Source organism: Marmota flaviventris, chromosome 13, assembly GCF_047511675.1.
Source record: "Marmota flaviventris isolate mMarFla1 chromosome 13, mMarFla1.hap1, whole genome shotgun sequence".
NCBI classification, from domain to species: domain Eukaryota; kingdom Metazoa; phylum Chordata; class Mammalia; order Rodentia; family Sciuridae; genus Marmota; species Marmota flaviventris.
The window spans coordinates 67,974,717-67,982,972 of NC_092510.1; the positions used below are offsets into that span (position 1 = coordinate 67,974,717).

The 8,256-nt window shown below is 42.4% G+C and overlaps 1 pseudogene; it reads right to left on the bottom strand.

Moving 5' to 3' along the window:
* Positions 1-2,207: 2,207 nt before the first annotated feature.
* On the bottom strand, positions 2,208-4,822 carry LOC114089209 (zinc finger CCHC domain-containing protein 8 pseudogene; annotated as a pseudogene).
* Between the last annotated feature and the right edge of the window lie 3,434 nt (positions 4,823-8,256).

The window sequence follows — 8,256 nt, forward strand, 5'->3', positions numbered from 1 at the left end:
GCCTTTGGAGTCTGGTAATTATGTGAATGGTAGAAAACTATAGAAACAACCATCTATATAATGGTAGCTTTTGGCCCAGTGGCTTCACACTCATTCTCCCTTCCTGTTCCCACAAATGATAGAGCCTAAAGTAGTTCTGAATGAGCACCAAATAGTACAGCAGCAAGTGGGCTAGTATCTTGGCCTGGACCTGAGACCACCAACCAGTTTAATAGACTCATGTATTAAAGTCATCTATAGGAAGGTATCAGCTTCCTGCAAAAGGTCCAGAAAAGTAGATGATGTGTGCCAGTGCTTCCTCTTTCCTTTGTCTTGGATTACTAGGACAAACCATAGCCCTGGCTATGAGATAAAGCAGGATCCTACCAGGAAAAGATGCTGAGGGCTGAGGCTGCCATGGCCAAAGGGTTAGGCCTAGGAGTACACACTGCCTTTCCTTTAGATTCTTTTCAAGGAAGAGCTACATTGAAAAAACTATTGCAAGGAGGAGTAAATAAGGTAAAAGTGAGACTTCCTGACATGGGGATCCAAAAAGCAGAAGCAAGAAAAATGTCTCGCCTACTCTCTCAGCCTGCACTGTCATCACCTGGAGCGGGGAACTAGCTCCTTTTCCATTTGCTTGCTAAATAGATCCTCACAGTTCAGGTGCCAAGTCATGTAAAAACTTCCTCCTCCTCTCCCAAACCAGTCACCTTCTTGCATCAAAATTTCAGCTTCAAAATTATCCCTTGAACCCAATGTCTCCCTTCAGTTCACACTATAAGTGGCTTTTAGTTCCCCTCTTTGCTATTAGGGTGATAATTCCCTGCCTCTGTTCTTCCCCTGCCCTCTTCACACTCTACTAAGTCTCTTTCCTATTAACACTATTCAGTGGTTATCCATATCCTCTAGGCTGAAACTCCAAGGCCCTACAGGACAGCACAGCCACCACCACCCCACACATCATCCTGCAGTTGTCTGAAATGCTGTCCTTACAGGACACACACCCCCCCCCAACACACACACACACACACACACACACACACATCACCTGAACTCCTTAGTGCCCTTGAACATTCTGACCCTCTTGCTGGAGTGTCCAGCAGCCCTTTCCACTGCCTCCCAGTCTTTGACATCTCAAGGAAACCGTGGGAACACGACCAACCTTCCCCACAGCAGTGTTATATTTCACTTGCCTGTCCCCCATCAACATGCCACGGTCTACCAAAGGGAGAGTATGAGTATTTCACCTCCCCAGAGTCCTGCACTGAAATGGAGCTCAAATGCAAGCCTGACCTACAGCTGCTGGAGGCCTTTCGGGGAAAATCTAGCAGGACCTGCACCTGGAATGGGGGGCGTGGCCGGAGGCGGGCTCGTGGAGGATAGGGGCGTGGTCGGGAGGGCTCTGTTGCACCTGCGCAGAAGGGTGCGTTAAGATGGAGGTCACTGGAGTCGACGGCTTTGCTGCGACGGTAAGCAAGAGGCGCCCAAAGGGGGCGCCCAAGGAGAAGTTATCGCCGATTCCCTCCCAACATTCCTTGGAGACTGTATACCTGACATTCATCTCTGTACTTCCCAGTTGCTGTTCCTCCTCCTCCTTTCTTGAGAACTGTTCTCACAACACTCCCTGAGGTCATTGTTTCCTTCCCATATACGGGTTTCCCAGACATTTCCAAAGATGTATTTGTTCACACACCTAGCAAAGGGGTCTTTATTCCCTAAATAACTCTCCCAAAAGGCACACATTTGTCCAGTTATTCCATGAAGCAAATACCCCAAGTCTCCATCTGTGGCACATCCCTGTTAACTCGGGCAGTTTGTCCACTTTTCCAGCACTATCCAGATTCTCAGAAGGCATAAACGTTGCCCACTCTTGATATGGAAGTGGCACATTTGCTATCATTCCCTCTTAAGGTACAGGATACCTACTCAATTGGGAAAAGTAAAGTTCTGGCTGGTTTCCTGTGGTTTGTAGCAGGATTGCAGATCTGTATTGGTAAATAACTTTTTACAATCAGATTTCACATTTTTAAAATGCAGATTTCCAGGATGTGTTTTTTTGTTTGTTTGTTTTTGGGTTTTTTTTATGTATATGAAAACTAATTTATTAAACCTCTGTACACAAAAGGGAACATAACTGTATAGTAAGCTTATATGAAGAATGAAGGTACAAAAAAACAAAATTGTCGTTAAAATTGATACATGTAAATCTTACAAAAATACCCCAAATGGGATAAAGCTGCTCATTCCTGATTTTTCTCATTTGGTTGTCAGAGTTGAAATATGAATTTAAAATGGTTAGAATTTTTTTTTAAAAAGTGATATATTAAACTTATATACAGGATAATTAGCAAAATGTAGAAAGGGAAAACAATGTACAAAAGACAGATAAAAAACATCACTCTTGACAGACACTCACAATCCAAAAATAGTATAAACCTTAACAAACTATCTCTGAACCAGCTCCTATGTACACTCCCCCTGCAGGTTTTGTGGGTGAGAATAAAATACAGCAAATTAGTGAGCCCAGTCTTTCCATTCTTTAAGATAGTCTTGACTTGAGACCACAATTCAACCTTGGATAGATTTTTAAACAGGGAGGGACGAATAGGAGAACAATTTTTACCCATCACTTGGTACGCATCAACAGAACACAGTTACAGATAATTAAATGGCTCTTGGTGCCACAACAAACAGTTATTCGGAAGTTTTTTTGTTTTTCTGCTGGTTTCGGGGAGAGTTCTTTAACAAGTTTCTAATCCTGAGGTACATTCCAGTAGATTCTGCCATATTCTCAAATTCAAACGGCGTTATTCCAGTTGCAAACTTGCTCATGTCAGGTATAGGGCTATGAACTTTAGAGGCTGTTGAAGAACTGGTGTCCACTTGAAGGTGCTTCTGGCTGCCTCCATTCCTGATGTTACAGTTTGTTACGACATCACCACTGTCAAGCAGAGCGTCTCTGGAGCTCACCTCTGCAGATTCCTCCTCTTCATTCTGACAAAGCAGGGTGGTCTCAGAGGCTGGGCTTCAGGGAGGTTCAACTTCAGCTGTCTTTGCACAAGTGTCTGGTTGCTCAGACTCCTCCAGTGTTGGCTTTTCGGCTGTTTTCCCTTCTGGGATAGGAAGGTCAAGATCATTTGGGCAAGGTGAAGCGGCAACGGAGTTTCCAGTTAAAGGTGTGTCCACAGGAATATCAGAGTCACTATTGATGCTCTCGGCCTGCTCAAGAGCTGCCCATATCCGCCTCTGTTGTTCTTCAAGTTCTTCCAGAGTCAGTGCGTCCTCATCCACAGCTGTGCTCCAGGTTTGGGGTGAGTCACTGGCGGGGTCCCTTTGGGGAGTGGAGGAGTAAAGAGGGGTGGAGGAGTTCCCCGTGGCAGTGGAGGAGGAGTGCCAGGAGGCAATGGCGGTTGAAACTGAAATGCTTCACTGCTCTGAGAACCATGTGGCACCTCCACATCTGAATCGAGCTCCATGTCAGCTTGAGAATCTTCAGAACTACTTTCCTTTCTCTGCTTCTTTGGACTACCAGGGCTGGACTGAGAGGAAGACCGCTTACTGCCAGACCTCATGCTTGGCGCTTGGAAGTTAGAAGTAAGGTAACTGGCAAACACATCCTTCTGCTGACATGCCTGCATTGGTATGGAACCAAACATCCTCCATTCATCTGGAATTCCTCTGGGAGTAGATATGTTAAAACCTGGATAGTTTACCAATTTTGACAGATCATAAGTAACACTTTTATTCTGTTGTACTTCTCCAACTTCTGATTCTCCATCAGCATCATCTTTTCCATCATAGAGTGCAAGCCCTGAATTTTCCAATTCAGCTTCTTTGAGCCACCCTGGTGGGTACCCTAGCTGGCGCATCCGATAGATAAAAGGAGGAAGACTCTTGTCTGTCAAACCTAGTGCATCTTGAAGTTCCTCACTAATAACTCCTGGCTTGAATCTCCCAAATCTTTCTTCTACTTCTTCTGCATGGTATCGTTGCTGAAAATTCTGACTGTTTGCCTCACCACAAGCATCCATATACTCTTTTCTCTTTTCGTTTATTCGAGCAGCATTTCGGGGCATTGGGCAATCTTTCATTTGATGTTCTTCAGAACCACAATTGAAACAGTGAGGCTTTGGCCTTTTTGCCTTTACTTGTATTTCTTGCCCTTCTAGAGAAACAATGTGGCTGAAGACTTGCTGGTACTTGGGTATTTCCCATCCTTCGGTAAGCTGAGGGTTTTCATTTAGTAGCGGTTGCCCCAATTTATCAAGGCAAAAATTAGTAAAATACAGGACACTTCCTACAACACTAAATGCTTCCTTGTTGTTTTTAATGGCACAGGATTCTTCAGCTTTATGGTCCTCTTCTAACACAACACTAGATGGCTGGGGCAAAAGATTAAAAGAAGTCTTTTCCACATCATTTTTCTGCTGTTCCTCAAATCTTTTTACTAAATTTGAAACAAATTCCTCTATTTCTTGATGATATTGCTTTGAAATAGCATTGTTCATAAATAGAATTTGTAATAAAGGTCCATCTAACTTAGTATTGTTCACCAATATTCCACTTGGTCGAGTTAGAATGTTCAACTTTCTTTTAAGTTCTTGATTCTCGGCGCGGAGCTGCTCGATGGTCTCCTCGATGGTCTCCTCGCACTGCCGAAGCCTCTCCCGCAGCTCCGCGTCACCAACCCCGTCCTCGTCCTCCGGGTCGCCGTCGTCGTCCTTGAAACGGGTGTGAACGGGCTTGGGAATCGACTCCTCCGGGGGATGGAAAGCCTCGAACAGCTCTAGGTCGCCAAAATCCACCTCTGCCGCCATCTTGGGTTGTGGGAAAGATTCGAGAAGAGCTTGTTTTTGTTTTTTAATGAAAGATCTGTTTGTTCCCATTCCACAAAGCAAGTTGTTGGAGTTAAGAAGTAACTGTTAAAAGTCATCAAATACTGCACATTTTGTTTTGTTTTTCAGTACTGGGGAATGAAATCGGGGGATGCTCTACCAAAAGCCTGTATCCCTGATTTTAAGACAGGGTCTCCCTAAATTGCACACTCTAGCCTCAAACTCGCAATCCTCCTGTCTCAGCCTTCCAAATGATGGGGATTTCAGATGTGCCCACCATGCCCAGCTCTCCTTGTTTTCTTATGCTGGGCTTTATGTTACTTTGCTGGCATCTAATAGACATTTGAATTTGCAATTCCTGATGTAGAACTTTGAGTCATTTTCTTACCTTGAGTTCCTAATAGGAACTGAAATCCAAAGGCTAGATAATATGTTTAGGTTGGCTTTGGCTCCTGTAGTGCTCTGATTAGTATCAGAGATCATTCTAAAACCTAGAACCCAGGGTGAAATTTGTACCAAAGTGGTTTTGGTAAGAGAATTCAAGCAAAATATCAGAAGCTAGCTAGCTCTGTGGCTCATTTGATCATGAAGAGATCCAATTTGCCAGCCCTCACATGCTCACCCTCCCTCTCACTCCTCTCCTCCCCCACTGATAGGGCCAGGCCAAGGACACCTGGTTATGAAAGGGCCTAATTCTGTTCTGTACTGAAAGTGATGTCTCAAAAGTAGTCTCCTTCATTTCAGTGGTAACCCTCCCCTCAAGAAATAACATCTCCAAGTTTCAAAAGTAGGCTGCAGGGCTGGGGTTGTGGCTCAGTGGTAGAGCTCTTGTCTAGCATGTGCAAGGTACTGGCTTCAAGTCTCAGTACCACATATAAATAAATGAATAAAATAAAGATCCATCAACATCTATAAAAAAAAGTAGGCTTCAGACTATCTAATCAGAAGCACCTATAATCATGGATTTATAAAACAAAATCACTTCTTTCCACATATATGTGTGACCCACATATTCATTATAACTAACTCCCTGAATGATCCTCCTGTGCTCAGAAGAGAAGCACATAGAATAGCAGAGATGGTATTAAAGCAGGAGACAGAAGACATGAATACTGGTCTCTGCTACATAGTAGGAGACTTTGACCTTTAACTTCTCAGTGTCCTGCCTTTGTTAACTTGGACTAATAATTCCTGCCATGGCTACCTCAGAGGAATGAAATAGACACATATGTAAAAGGATTTTGGAAACTAAACATTTTCTTTACATGTTTATGGATTGTTGTTATAAATGATAACATTTTGATTAATTTTAAGGAATTTGTCTTGTTGGGTCTCAGGTTCAAACATTTGTTGAGCTCTTACTATGTGTTAGGTATTCTTCTAGTCACAGGGTGTCACATTGAACAAGAGGCAAAGACTCCCAAATTATAAATTTGGGAGTAGGTATCAGCATACTAGGTGCCAACTAAGTACCCAGTGCCGAATCACCAGCATGATGAAGCAGTAGAAATAATCTTTTTTAAAAAAATGTTTTTGTAGTTGTAGATGGAGAGAATACTTTTATTTTATTTATCCTTATGTGGTGCTAAAGTTTAAACACAGTGCCTCACACATGCTGGGCAAGTGCTCTGCCACTGAGCTATAGCCTCAGCCCAGTAAAAAGAATCTTGATTCTAGACTTAACTATGTCACTATATAGCTGTGTGAGAAAGACTTTTTTCCTCTGTGTGAACCTGAATCTCCTCATCTGTAAAATGAGGAGGATAAACAAGGTAACCTCTAAAGTTCTTTCCAGCTATATGATGTTTGTCCTCTGAAATCCTAATTGCTGAAGTTTCCTAGCCCTGATGAGGTTATTGCCTGCTGGAATTACCAGACCTATAAAGCTGAGACCCACAAAGCTGAACAGTCATAGAGCTAGGAGGACAACAGAGTGCTAATGTCATTCTAGATTCAGCACAACTGTAGTCACAACAATATTGCTGTGTAGTAGTGGAGTGTTTAGAGAGACTTTAAAGACCAGTTAGACTTGGAAGGAAGGGAAGCTTTAGATTAGAGGAAAGGAGGCAACTTTTACAGATATTAAAAATTGAATGGAAGTTCAAAGGAGAGGCCATTGTTGTTTTCTAATGTATCAGAGTCGTGTCTGGAAAATGTTTGGTATCTTCAAAAGGGTTTAATTGAAGAGAGTTTAACCAAGGGGTCTTATCAGTGCTAAAGGGATTAACAAGGAACTGGTGAAATACACAGTGACTATCAATAGTGGTGAGTCAGTCATACTCCCAGGCCTGAAGGGGAAAAGAGAGAGGGTTTTGTTGCCAGAGCTCAGAGTTCAAATCTGGAAGAGACTGCCTGACAGAAGTACTTATGCTCATAAGTACTTACTAACCACTGAAAAAACTTGGAGAAGGCAGAGAATAAGCCGAGGAATAAATGCCCTAACCTTTCTCCTCTTGACCTCTACTTTCCAGCTAGTGCCTCCCTTAGGCAGAAACCATACAAGAAGTCTAGGGGGAAAGGAGTTGAGTGATATGGTCAGTAGAAGTCAGCATTCCAGAGCAAGGCTCAGTGTGGCTGGAACTGAGTGAAGGGGAAGATAATAGGGGATCAAGTCAGAAACTATAGTGCTCTGTAATCCATTATAATGACTTTGGTTTTTAATGGGAATAAGTTAAGAAGTCATTGGGAAGACCTTCAGAATTGTGTGACTTCTAACATCAGAATTCCTATCACTCACTAGGGAATCAACTGTTCATTTGTTCAAAAATATTTATTTGGAACATACCATATGCTGAACACTGATTTAGGTGCTGGGGATATGTTGATATGTAGTTTCCTACCTTTGGAGAAAATGTGATCTAATTAAGGGGAAAGATAATTTCAATTAATATATAAGTGTTAAGATAAAGGTGAACATAGAAGGTGTATGGAGCTCATGGTAAATAAATGCCCTAACCTTTCTCCTCTGAGAAGAATTCCTAAGGAAGTTACATTCATCATGAATGTAAACTGAATCTTACCCAATAGAACTTAGCTAGGTATAAATTGCAAGAAATAGAGTTCTGGGTTTCTGAAGTAGTATGTGCATTTTGGAATAAAAAGTTGGTGATGTGCTGGGAATTGCAGGTACTTTGTATCACAGAATTACAGGTACTTTATATTGGAAGAGTTGATTCAGGGCAGGAGGATGGTGAGAAATAAGACTAGAAAAGTAAGCAGATACCAGGTCATGAAGAGGAATTTAGACTTTATCTTGAAGATAATGGTCAGTTTTTATGCAAAAAGAATGGCAAAAGGTAATGCTTTGGGGCCTAAGAATATAGCCTCAGTGGTAAAGCACTTGCCTAGCACATCTGGGTTTGATCTCTATCCAGCATTACCCTCCCCCCAAAAAAAGATAGCATTTTTGAAAGATAACTCTGTGTAGACAATGAAGAGT